This window comes from Petaurus breviceps, unplaced genomic scaffold, assembly GCF_028583685.1.
Source record: "Petaurus breviceps papuanus isolate PSGF00001 unplaced genomic scaffold, PetGlider_PUasm1.0 470, whole genome shotgun sequence".
In the NCBI taxonomy this organism is placed as follows: Eukaryota; Metazoa; Chordata; class Mammalia; order Diprotodontia; family Petauridae; genus Petaurus; species Petaurus breviceps.
Window position 1 is genome coordinate 4,649,533 of NW_027186350.1, and position 10,247 is coordinate 4,659,779.

Genomic DNA, 10,247 nt, shown 5'->3' on the forward strand with positions numbered 1-10,247 from the left:
TAAATTCCCTGGGGGCACATATTGTATTTACATTTCAGGTTTGTCACAGTGCTTGGCATTAAGTAATAGCTTAATCATTGTCTTTTCATCCATCCATCTATCCATCCATCCATCAATCCATCCATCCATTCATTCATCCATCTATTTATTCTTGCCATATTGCCTATCATTAGTAGAAAATAGGAGGCAAAGGCGGTATTATCTCATTTTGTTGCTAAAGAAATTAAGGCAGACATTCCCCAATTGATAAATGGTCAAAGGATATCAACAGGCAGTTTTCAGAAGAAATTAAATCTATTTATAGTCATATAAAAATGCTCTAAAACACTATTCATTAGAGAAATGTAAATTAAAACAACTCTGATGTACCACCTCACACCTATCAGATTGGATAACATGACAGAAAAGGAAAATGACAAATGCTGGAGGGGATATAGAAAATTTGGGACATTAATTTACTGTTAGTGGAGTTGTAAACTAGTCCAATAATTTGGAACTATGCCCAAAGGACTATAAAACTGTTCATACCCTATGTCCCAGAAATAAAAAATTAGGTCTGCATCCAGGATGAAGGAAAGGGAAAAATGATGTATTTATACAAAAATTTTAATAGCAGCTCTTTTTGTGGTAGCAGAGAGTTGGAAATGGAAGTGATGGCCATTCCATTGGAGAATAGTTGAATGAGTTCTGTTATGTGATTATGATGGAATACTATTATTCTATAGGAAATGATAAACAGGATGGTTTCAGAAAAAAAAACTCTGATATATAAACCATATAAACTGATATACACACATATATACATATATACGTGCACACACACATATATATACATACACCATAAAAATTGATATATAACCATATAAAACTATATAAACTCATGCAAAGTGAAATGAGCAGAACCAGGTGAACAACATACATAGTAGCAGTGATACTATAAGGATGATCAACTGTGAAAGACAGTTACTCTGATCAAGACAACGATTCAAGATAATTTCAAAGGACCCAGGATGAAAAATGTTATCCACTTCCAGAGAGAATTGATAAACTCTGCATGCAGATCAAAGTACATTACATACACACACACACCTTTATTTTTCTTTACTATTTTGGTCTGTTTTCTGTAACACGGCTAATATGGAAATATTTTGCCTGACGTCACATGCATAATTTATAGGAAATTGTTTGCCTTTTCAAGGAGATGAGAGGGAATTTGGAACTCAAACTTAAAAAAAATCATTGTTATTTTTTTTACATATAACTGGGAAATATTTAGTAACATAAATAAAATATATTTAAAAATAAATTAAGGCAGAGAAAGATGAATCTTACCTGAAGTCATATAACAGTTGATCCAGGAGTAGAGTTGGTAAATAAATAAGGGCTGCAACATGGATCTATGACCAAAGGGTTTGGGCTCAACCCCAGAAAAGGAGAGTTCTGGTGCTGTCCCAAACAGAGCCAGATGGCAAGTTATTTCCTATGACGAAATGCTAATTAATTTATGATGTTATAAAATGGCAACAGGCACACCCAGTTATTTGGGTACTTACCAGGAAAGACCACTATGTCAGCATGAAGTAAGGTTGCAATTACACTTTAATAAGGCAAAGAGGCTATAGAGGTGAACAGACACAGAAAGTACAGAGACAAGAGGAAAAAGGGTTCAGAGGCAGATGGTGTGAGGAAAGGGTATCAGGTGGTGAAGCAAGGCAGGCAGTATGGGGAGGAGGATGGAGAGGGGAGAGGCACATAGGGTAATCATGTAACTGTGCATGAGAGTTGAGGGCACTCAGCAGCATAGACCCAGGATGGGGATGGAAAAGTGCTCTGGCCAGGGACAGGAGGCTGGGATCTCCTTTTTATGGGTTTTATTTTTGTTTGTTTTTGATGGATAGACTTTTGTCTTTGCCACTTAGGGGTTACTTCATTAGCAAATTCAAATCATCTTAAAGTTATCAGTAAAAATTTAAAGTTATTGGTAATATTTGGTGTTCGGCTGATCCTACTATGGGTGTCTGGAACTTATCTGAGATTTATATGTCATAGGAGCAAAAGATCCTGTTGGCAAAGCCTAACTGATTTCCTCTGATTTAGCATGCATATATAACCAGGATATGATCTTTGGTTAGCATATGATACAGTTTGCAAATTATGCTCCTTTGAGCTTTGGGGTGGTCTTTCTGTTACTTCTGGGTTCCCTCTTGTTTATTTATTTTATTGTTTAGTCATTTTCAGTAGTGTCTGACTCTCTGTGACCCCACTTGGTATTTTCTTGGCAAAATTCTGGAGTGGTTTACCATTTCCATCTCCAGTTCATTTTACAGATAAGAAAACTGAAGCAAACAGGGTTAAGTGACTTGCTCAGGGTTATATAGTATTAAACTGAATATTTGGTTATTAAACTGAATATTTGGTTAAAGGAGACAAACAGGCTAGGTGATATACATTTTTATCATTTATTCCCTTAAAAGCTAAGTTCTGACTGCCTGAACAAAAGAATGAGAAAGCTTAAATACATTTTAGAACCATACCAATTCAGGGTGGCTGTGTCACTCAAATTTATGATCTCCATAAATGCTTAATCATTGTATTAGAAAAGAGTTTTCTTAATTAGATAGGTGGTAAATATAACAAAATAAGAAATTTGACAAAGTGTTAATTGAAATTATGACTCAGGATATATGTGTTTTTTTTACCATTAACATTCCATAACATAATATATGCCCCCAACAATATTAAGATGAGAAAAAGTCCCATTACTCAAGTTACTGCCTCGGGTTAAGGGTCTCATCCTTAATGGTAATAAAGTCAGTCCCATCTGGGGTTGTTGGCACAGGAAGAGGGATTCTCTGAGTTTACTCAGAGAACAAAGGAGTTGTTGGGTCCAGGCTCTTCTTCTGGTTGATTAATTCAGGCTCTGACACTTATTTGAATTGATATTAAATTATTATCAATAGCTGGTAAGGATCTGAGGCTAGATTTGAACTCAGGTCTTCCTGATTCCAGGCTAGGGACCCTCTATCCACTATGCCATCTTGCTGCAATCTTACTTCCTGCTATTGTTGCTTTATACTGGTCATGTATAAATTTACTATACTTACTAGAGGGGGTGGCGGTGGTCAGGGGCACCAGAACAAGATACAATTTTAACATATATGATAACTTTACAGGATGGTCCTGGAAATCACTTGCTGTAAATAATTACACTGGCGGTGAGATAATGCACAATGAGAAATAATGAACTTGGTGGTTTCTCTCTTTGCTAGGTTTCCTGATTACCTACCAATTCTGTCATACAGGGTTTCGTTATCAAAGCAATTTACCTAAAGAATGGGGGAGTAGTGACTAAAACCTAGATTTCCTTGCTCCTCACATACCCTTTGCATCATCTTTCACATCATTAGACTGGTGGTTTTTCAAAGTTTCACTTTGGCAGGTGAGAGACCATCCACAGGTACTACCATTTGTTTCTCCTTATGTGTCTCTTTCATTCCTTCATTCCTTCTTCTTTCTGACTCTCCCCATCTCTCTCCCTACAGCCCTTCCCCTCTCTACCAGACTTTATTTCTTTTGATGAATTGAAAAGCAGGAGTGGGACAGGCAAGAAGAAAGAGAAAAAACGGACATAAGGAGTTGAGGAAGGGAAGAGTAAATTATTCAGAAGAGAAGAGGGAGACTTATTTCCTCACAGACCCAAACAATGGGGCCATTGTCTTTAAAAAGCAGCTGTTACCATGTTACCTGGGAAAAGAACTGGAAAGGCTAGCCCCTGAAAGTTTCCCACAAATTAAGTACACTTGGGTTTATAGAATAAACTTTGTTTTAATTGTCACTTTGGGAGGGGCTTATAGCTTAGCCACAAGGGGATAAGAATCTGTGTAGGTAAATGTCAATGAGTTTCGAGAGCTTGTTAGTAGGGGCATCAGGGCACCAGTGAAAAACTCATGCTCACGGTTCTGAAAAGGGTTTGGCCCTAATTCTCCCTGCTAATCCTAATTCTTTTATGTGTCATCCACTTGTGGTTTTTCTGAGCTGAAAAAAAGAGACAATCAGAAGAGTGTGCTGGTCCCAGAGTCAGAAGAGTCACCTCTGACATTTGTCACCTGGGAAATCTTGGGCATATCATTTAAACTCTCTAGGTCTTAGTTTCCTACATGTAAAATGAGTGGGTTAGACTTAATGGATACGGATGTTCCTTAGAGACCTAGATCTAAGATTGTATGGCATTTATGCTCTAATGTAACACTCTTAGGTCAGGGACAGGGTAGAGTATAAACCTGGGATTGAAACTTAGGGTCTTAGAGAGCTGTCCTGGGCACTGAGAGATCCAATGACTTGCCCAGGAGAGACTTGAACTCTTTTTCCTAGTTCTGAGCACAGCTCATTAACCTTGGCTGCCTCTCACAATGAATTTTCAGACCACTAAAAATCAGAACCAGGGCAGCTAGGTGGCCCAGTGAATAGAGCACCGGCCCTGGAGTCAGGAGGACCTGAGTTCAAATCCAGCCTCAGACACGTAACACAAAAAAAAACTAGCCATGTGACCTTGGGCAAGTCACTTGACCCCAATCTCTCTCCAAAAAAAAATCAGAACCAAACCCTGGATTTTTTTTTCCTTCCTACATGAACACCTCTCTGAAACTTATACTTGTGCTGTTGGTTTTGAGTATGTATACATTCAAATATGTGGCTTTATGTTATTTAATATTAGGAAATTTAGCCCATTTTCTTTTGGGCCTCAACTCTGTTATTAATTGGGTTAACTATGCCTCCCAGCTTCATGGTACCCATAGATTTGATAAGCAAGCCATCTATTCTTTTATCCAATACTTCGAGGAGGTGGGATAAAGTTGGTCAGAACAGCTCTGACCATTTGATTTCTTTGTCATCCAAGCTTGTTAAGGAACAGGTAACAGAGATGATGAAATATTTGTATGTTAAAGGGCAGAGACATGTCTATGCACTATCATCCCCTTAATAGATGTGAAGGAATTTTCCGTGCTAGAGGTCAGTTTACCTAACTGAAGAATGTCCACATCCTTGATGGCCTTAAAAAGCCTAGCTTGCTAGCTCTGAAGGCAGTAGAGGCAAGAGAGCTATGGTTGGAAGGGGGCACTTCCTATAAAATTAGGGAAGAGTTAATTATGATGAAAAACCCAGCTCCTGAGAGGGGCTGCCTTTCATTTAGCTTTTTTTTTTTTTTTACCAGGGAGAGAAGAGGATTTCTCCCTCTTCCTCCTCCCCCTCCATCAGTCATAGCACTTTGCAGTGGAGTTTCTTGTTTAGTAGGAGACACCAGACCCAAAAGGGAGCAGAGACAGTCAATAGAGGCAGCTCCAAGGAGAGTGATCCCAGGTGACTGAGATGAGAGTCAGATATAGATTCAAGAGAAAATTGGCCCTGACAGTTATTAATCAAACTAGACATCACCATGTCTTAGCTGACTCCTTACTCTAAAACTTTCCTTAGTGCTTGGGACCTTCTAGCCCTGGAATAACTGCATCTCCCCTCCCCCATTCTAACTTCCTTTCATTTCTTCTGGGGTTTCCATTTTGGGGAGGGGCCCAGCCTAGCCATTCTTTCTTCATTCCTCTCCCAACTATGAACCTCTGGACTTTACCACAGAGAGATGTCTCTCTGTGGATTACCTTCTGTCCCCACAGCTACCTTTGTCTATCATGAATTGTTTTCTCCCAATAGAATGCAAGCTCCTTTAAGGAAGGGCCTGGTTTGTTTTGTTTTGTTTTTTGCTAGAATTTGTATTCCCAACATAGACCAATGTTTGACTCATGGCAAGTGCTTAGTAAATGCTTGTTGTCTGCCTTCCTGCCAAGAGGAGAAGGCCCAGGGATCCCAGCTGATTAACCTGTTCATCAGAGACATTGTACTCAGGGAGGGTGGCACAAGGACATCTCAGGAAGAGAAAGGACATTGAGGTCTTGTAGTGTCAGAAATAAGTTGCCTGGGCGGCCAGGTAGCACAGCAAGTAAGAGCACTCTCCAGTGTTGAGAAGACCTGGAGATCGAATCCCGGGCTCAGACACTTAGCACCCACCCAGAAATACCTGGCCGTGTAACCTTGAGCAAGTTACTTAACCCCGATTGCTTAAAAATACAAAAAAAAAAAAAGAAATAAGTTGCCTTAGATCCATGTGGTCTCTAAGTATGTGGATCACTAATAGTGTATGCAAAGTATGTGCTCACTCTTCCTACCAATGTTGAGTGTATTTGTAAAGAGTTTGTTTCAGGTTTTTGGGGAAGTGCTTTGCAGCTATGGTTCTTAACAATGCCCTGTTGGTAAATGTTTCTGCTTTGTGCTAAATGTGTCTGATGACTGATTCTTAAAGATAAGTGGAAGCTCATGAGACATAGTTTTAGAAGTAGTAACCTATAGAGTACTGGAAATTGGAATAGTTCTTTCCCCTTGCGGAACTCAACCTCTGAGAACAAGTTGTGGGGTAATATTGCAGAGGAGGGCTGCTATGTTTCAACGCTTCATGGACTGTGATTTTCTTGATGTGAATATTTCCTCTAATGGTGCAAACTAAAACCCCCCTACAATATAGGAGATGTTCTTTCGGAGTTCCCGTGACTGAAAAATTCAGCATTCTCTAATCACGTTAATCACAAACCTTTGTGAGCTTTTCTAGGTTTGTCTTCAGTTAGACAACCTTTCCTTCATTAGACCCCCTATTTGAAGTCTCTTATAGTTTAGTCTTTTAGAGCACAGGGTACCTTTCCATACCACTACAAGACATCAGCATGGAACGTTAGTAGGAGGCTTCAACCAAGTGTACAGGCAGAAAACCAGAGGCTAAAGAGCTGGCCTTTGGAACCAGGTAGAACTGTTGTCTAGTCACTGTGTAACACTGGGCAAGTCACTTAATTTAGTGCCCCTAGGCAATTCTCTAAGGCTATAACCTGCAGAGAAAGTGCTGACTTGCATCGGTAGGGGGAATTTCCTTTATAAATGAAAGGTCCTATCCCATCCCATCTTTCAATCAAATTATGGAGAAAAAAATTACAAACAGAAAATAGAGACAGAACCCTTTGGAATTCCACCAGAGACATGGATCCATTAATCAATACTGTTTGTATTTATAATTTAACCAGATCTTGTTCAGTCATTTCAGTTCTGTCTGACTCCTCAAGAACCCATCTGGGGTTTTCTTGGCAAAGATAATAGAGTGGTTTTCCATTTCCTTCTCCAGCTCCTGTGACAGATGAGAAAACTTAGGCAAACAGGGTTCAGTGACTTGCCCAGGGTCACCCAGCTAGTAAGTGTCTGAGGCTAGATTTGAACTTAGGAAGATGAGTCTTCCTGACTCCTGACCTGGTATTCTATTCACTGCACCACCTACTTGCCTTTAACCAGTTCTGAATATATATCTAGTTACACTATGGGGCAAGTCTACCCTCTTCACAAGGACTTGGTTTGACACGTTGTCAAATGACTTGCTAATATCTCCATTTGCAGCACCCACGGCCATTCTCTTGGTATTCCAGTAACCTGGTTCCTTCCTATGCTCTGTTATATTTGCCTGTGTTCATTTTCTGTCCAGACAGTAGAAAGTAGGTCTTCGAGGGCAATGACGGTTTTGTTTTTGTCTTTATATCCTCACTGCTGGAGAATAAAGAGAGGCGAGCCACTTGTTCTCATCCTCAGAATTCCTCTGGCTTTCATCCAAGTGCAGGTGGAGGGAGAGAGAGCTAGAGAGAAAGGATGGGCCAGGCTAGAGGGAAAAAGTGGGAGCCGCCAACCTCTCCATGCCAAGAGAGACTACATGTGGGAGACGTAAGCGCCGAGGGCAGACGTTTTCAGTCTTCTGGCTCCCAGTTCAGAAAGACCGCCGGAAACATGATTTCAAATTCTTCACTTCTCCCCCACCTAAAAGCCAGAAGACCTCCCCTTCCCCCGAATTTATAGGACTAACGAGATTCCCAAAGAACAACTTTCCCTTTCATACTAAACACCTCTGCCTCTTTGAGTCCCTGAACAGCAGGGGAGGCTTGGGTGACAATTTGCGTGTTGTGTTTGTACAGCATCTGCCAGGGACCATTGTCCCTGGGGGAGGATGACCGCTACAGCCAGGGGAGGTGTGCGGGGAGGGCCTCAGTGGCTGGAACTGACTCAGGAGGGTGTTACTGTCTCCCTCCTCGCCTAGCTGTAGGTGAGCTGATGAGAATTGCTGTCTGCAGGCTCTCTCCACGACCTCGGTCTTTCACCTACTGTTCAGTGACCTGCTCTCAGAGGAAGGGAGCCAGCCTGATGAATCGTACTTGATTCAACTGGGCTGGGAAAGAATAAGGTTCCATCCCCACCCTTTCGGGGGTGACTGTGCAGCCTACGTCAAGAAGTTTTGAGTTCATTCTCTGGCACCAGGACTTAATTTTCATGATAGCGTGAAGTACAGTGGAACTGGAGTAGGCGTGTCGTCCCCCCCCCCCCACCTAATCCCCACCCCTTATCCCTGTCTTTCCCTCCCCTCCCCGCCCCCTTCCTTCTTGATCTGCATTTATAACTGTTGCTGGGGTCAAGGGCGGGATTGCTGCCCCAGAGCACAAGGCTAGAGGCAAACGTTTCTGGAAGGAGCTGTTACGTTCACTGCCCCCAAACTTCAAGGTACTTCCCAGAGCCAAGGGTAAGTCAGGCTCACAGCGGGGCCAATACCACCCCGTAGTTTCTGAGTTAAATGATAGCCTGGGGTTTGAGATACAGTATCAGGATGCTAAGATGGGGGCCGTGGGAGGAGCTGCTGAAAACGAGGGGAGAAATCCCTGTAATGGGATAGGTCTGGCTGCCTGAAAAAGCTCTCAAGAAAAGAATTTCTTTGGTTGATTTCATCTTAAATACTTGTTTTGGCTGGACTTTCAAGACTAAGACAGAAATAGGGTAAAAACAAAACATAGCAAAGGTACTGCTTTCCGCTCAGACTCGGGTTACGGCAATTCTGAGTATGGAGAAAAGGTTGGAAGAAACCTACTAACCAAGAGCGTAACTTTGGTCAAGGTAGAGGTAAGCCATTGACAATGTTATTTTCTGATGTTGCCATTTTTAGAGGTTCCAAGCTCTTAGCTTCCTGAGAGGCAGAACAGTGGTGGCTGGTGCCATTGCTCTCTTCACACTTAGCTTTTTTCTTTCTTCTTTTCCCAATAAGTTCTCCAATAGACTATGATCTTCCCTCTGCTCTAGGTGAAGAGACTATCTTTCATCCTAGAAAAAATAAGGCCTTAATTCCCTTTTTTCCCCATCTTGATTATCTGTAGTTTGAAAGATGGATCCCAGAGGGTAGATACCCAATTCTGCTAATATAAATGCCCTGATATAAAAGTGGACTATTGTACTGTTGACTCCCGATTTCACTGGCTGGCAGAACTGAGGGCAATCTTTGCTTAGAGATCACAATCAGGCTGGGGTTGGGGAGAAGAGAGCAAACAAATTTAGCTGTAGATAACACGTGTTATTCTAGTCCATGTTCCCATGCTGTTATTACTGTCTAAACAGTGATTACAATGTACTGATTATCTGCTAACTAACTACTGGACATGCTTTGATTAGTTGCTTTTAGTAACTAAAGTCAAGCTGTAAGCATCCTTAGGAAAGGTTCATGTTAGAGGCGGTCTCTTTCATGTTAAAGGATGGACCCTGTACAGGTCCTTTTTAGTTCTGTGTTTTGCCCAGGCTATCTTTCTCTGCAGATGACTGGTATAAGCCAACTCCTGGGGTGGAACTTTTGAAAGCTTCAAAGTGGATAAGTAGTAATTTGTTGAGGGAATATTCTCATCACTACAAATTCTCTTTCGAGGAGTGCTTTAGAGGCTGAGGTCCATGAGAAGGAGTCAGATTAGAGGATTAGCTTGATGAAGCTGCAAGAGCCCCACCCTCCAGGTGTGTACTGGCTTTAGCCTTGTGTGGTAGAGAGAGGCAAGGGATATAAGGTGATACCTTGGGTACATAAGAGACCCTCCCAAGGGTGTGTAAACCCACAGAGTTCCTCAGCACCCAAACAGGGGACCTGGCCAAGGAAGAGGGTATATAGTTCAGTGTGGTTTAAAGCCCTGGCCTGTGAGTCAAGAAAGTAGGTTCTAGTTTCTCTTCTAAACTATTATATCTGTTTTTGTTCAGTCTTGTTTGACTCTTTTTTTTTTTTTTGGTCAACCACCCTGAGGGTCTTTCCCTCCCATTTTGTTTTTTTTTAGAATTTGTAGTGATGAGAATATTCCCTCAACAAATTACTACTTATC

At 41.4% G+C, this 10,247-nt stretch overlaps 1 protein-coding gene across 1 annotated transcript in view; it reads left to right on the plus strand.

Annotated features, from left to right (window-relative positions):
- Window positions 1-8,517: 8,517 nt before the first annotated feature.
- GPRC5A (G protein-coupled receptor class C group 5 member A) overlaps window positions 8,518-10,247 on the plus strand; it is a 25,670-nt gene continuing 23,940 nt past the window's right edge. The window contains exon 1 of the mRNA XM_069101447.1: window positions 8,518-8,644. The gene's annotated coding sequence lies outside the window, so the exon portion shown is untranslated. The remainder of the gene's footprint in view (window positions 8,645-10,247) is intronic.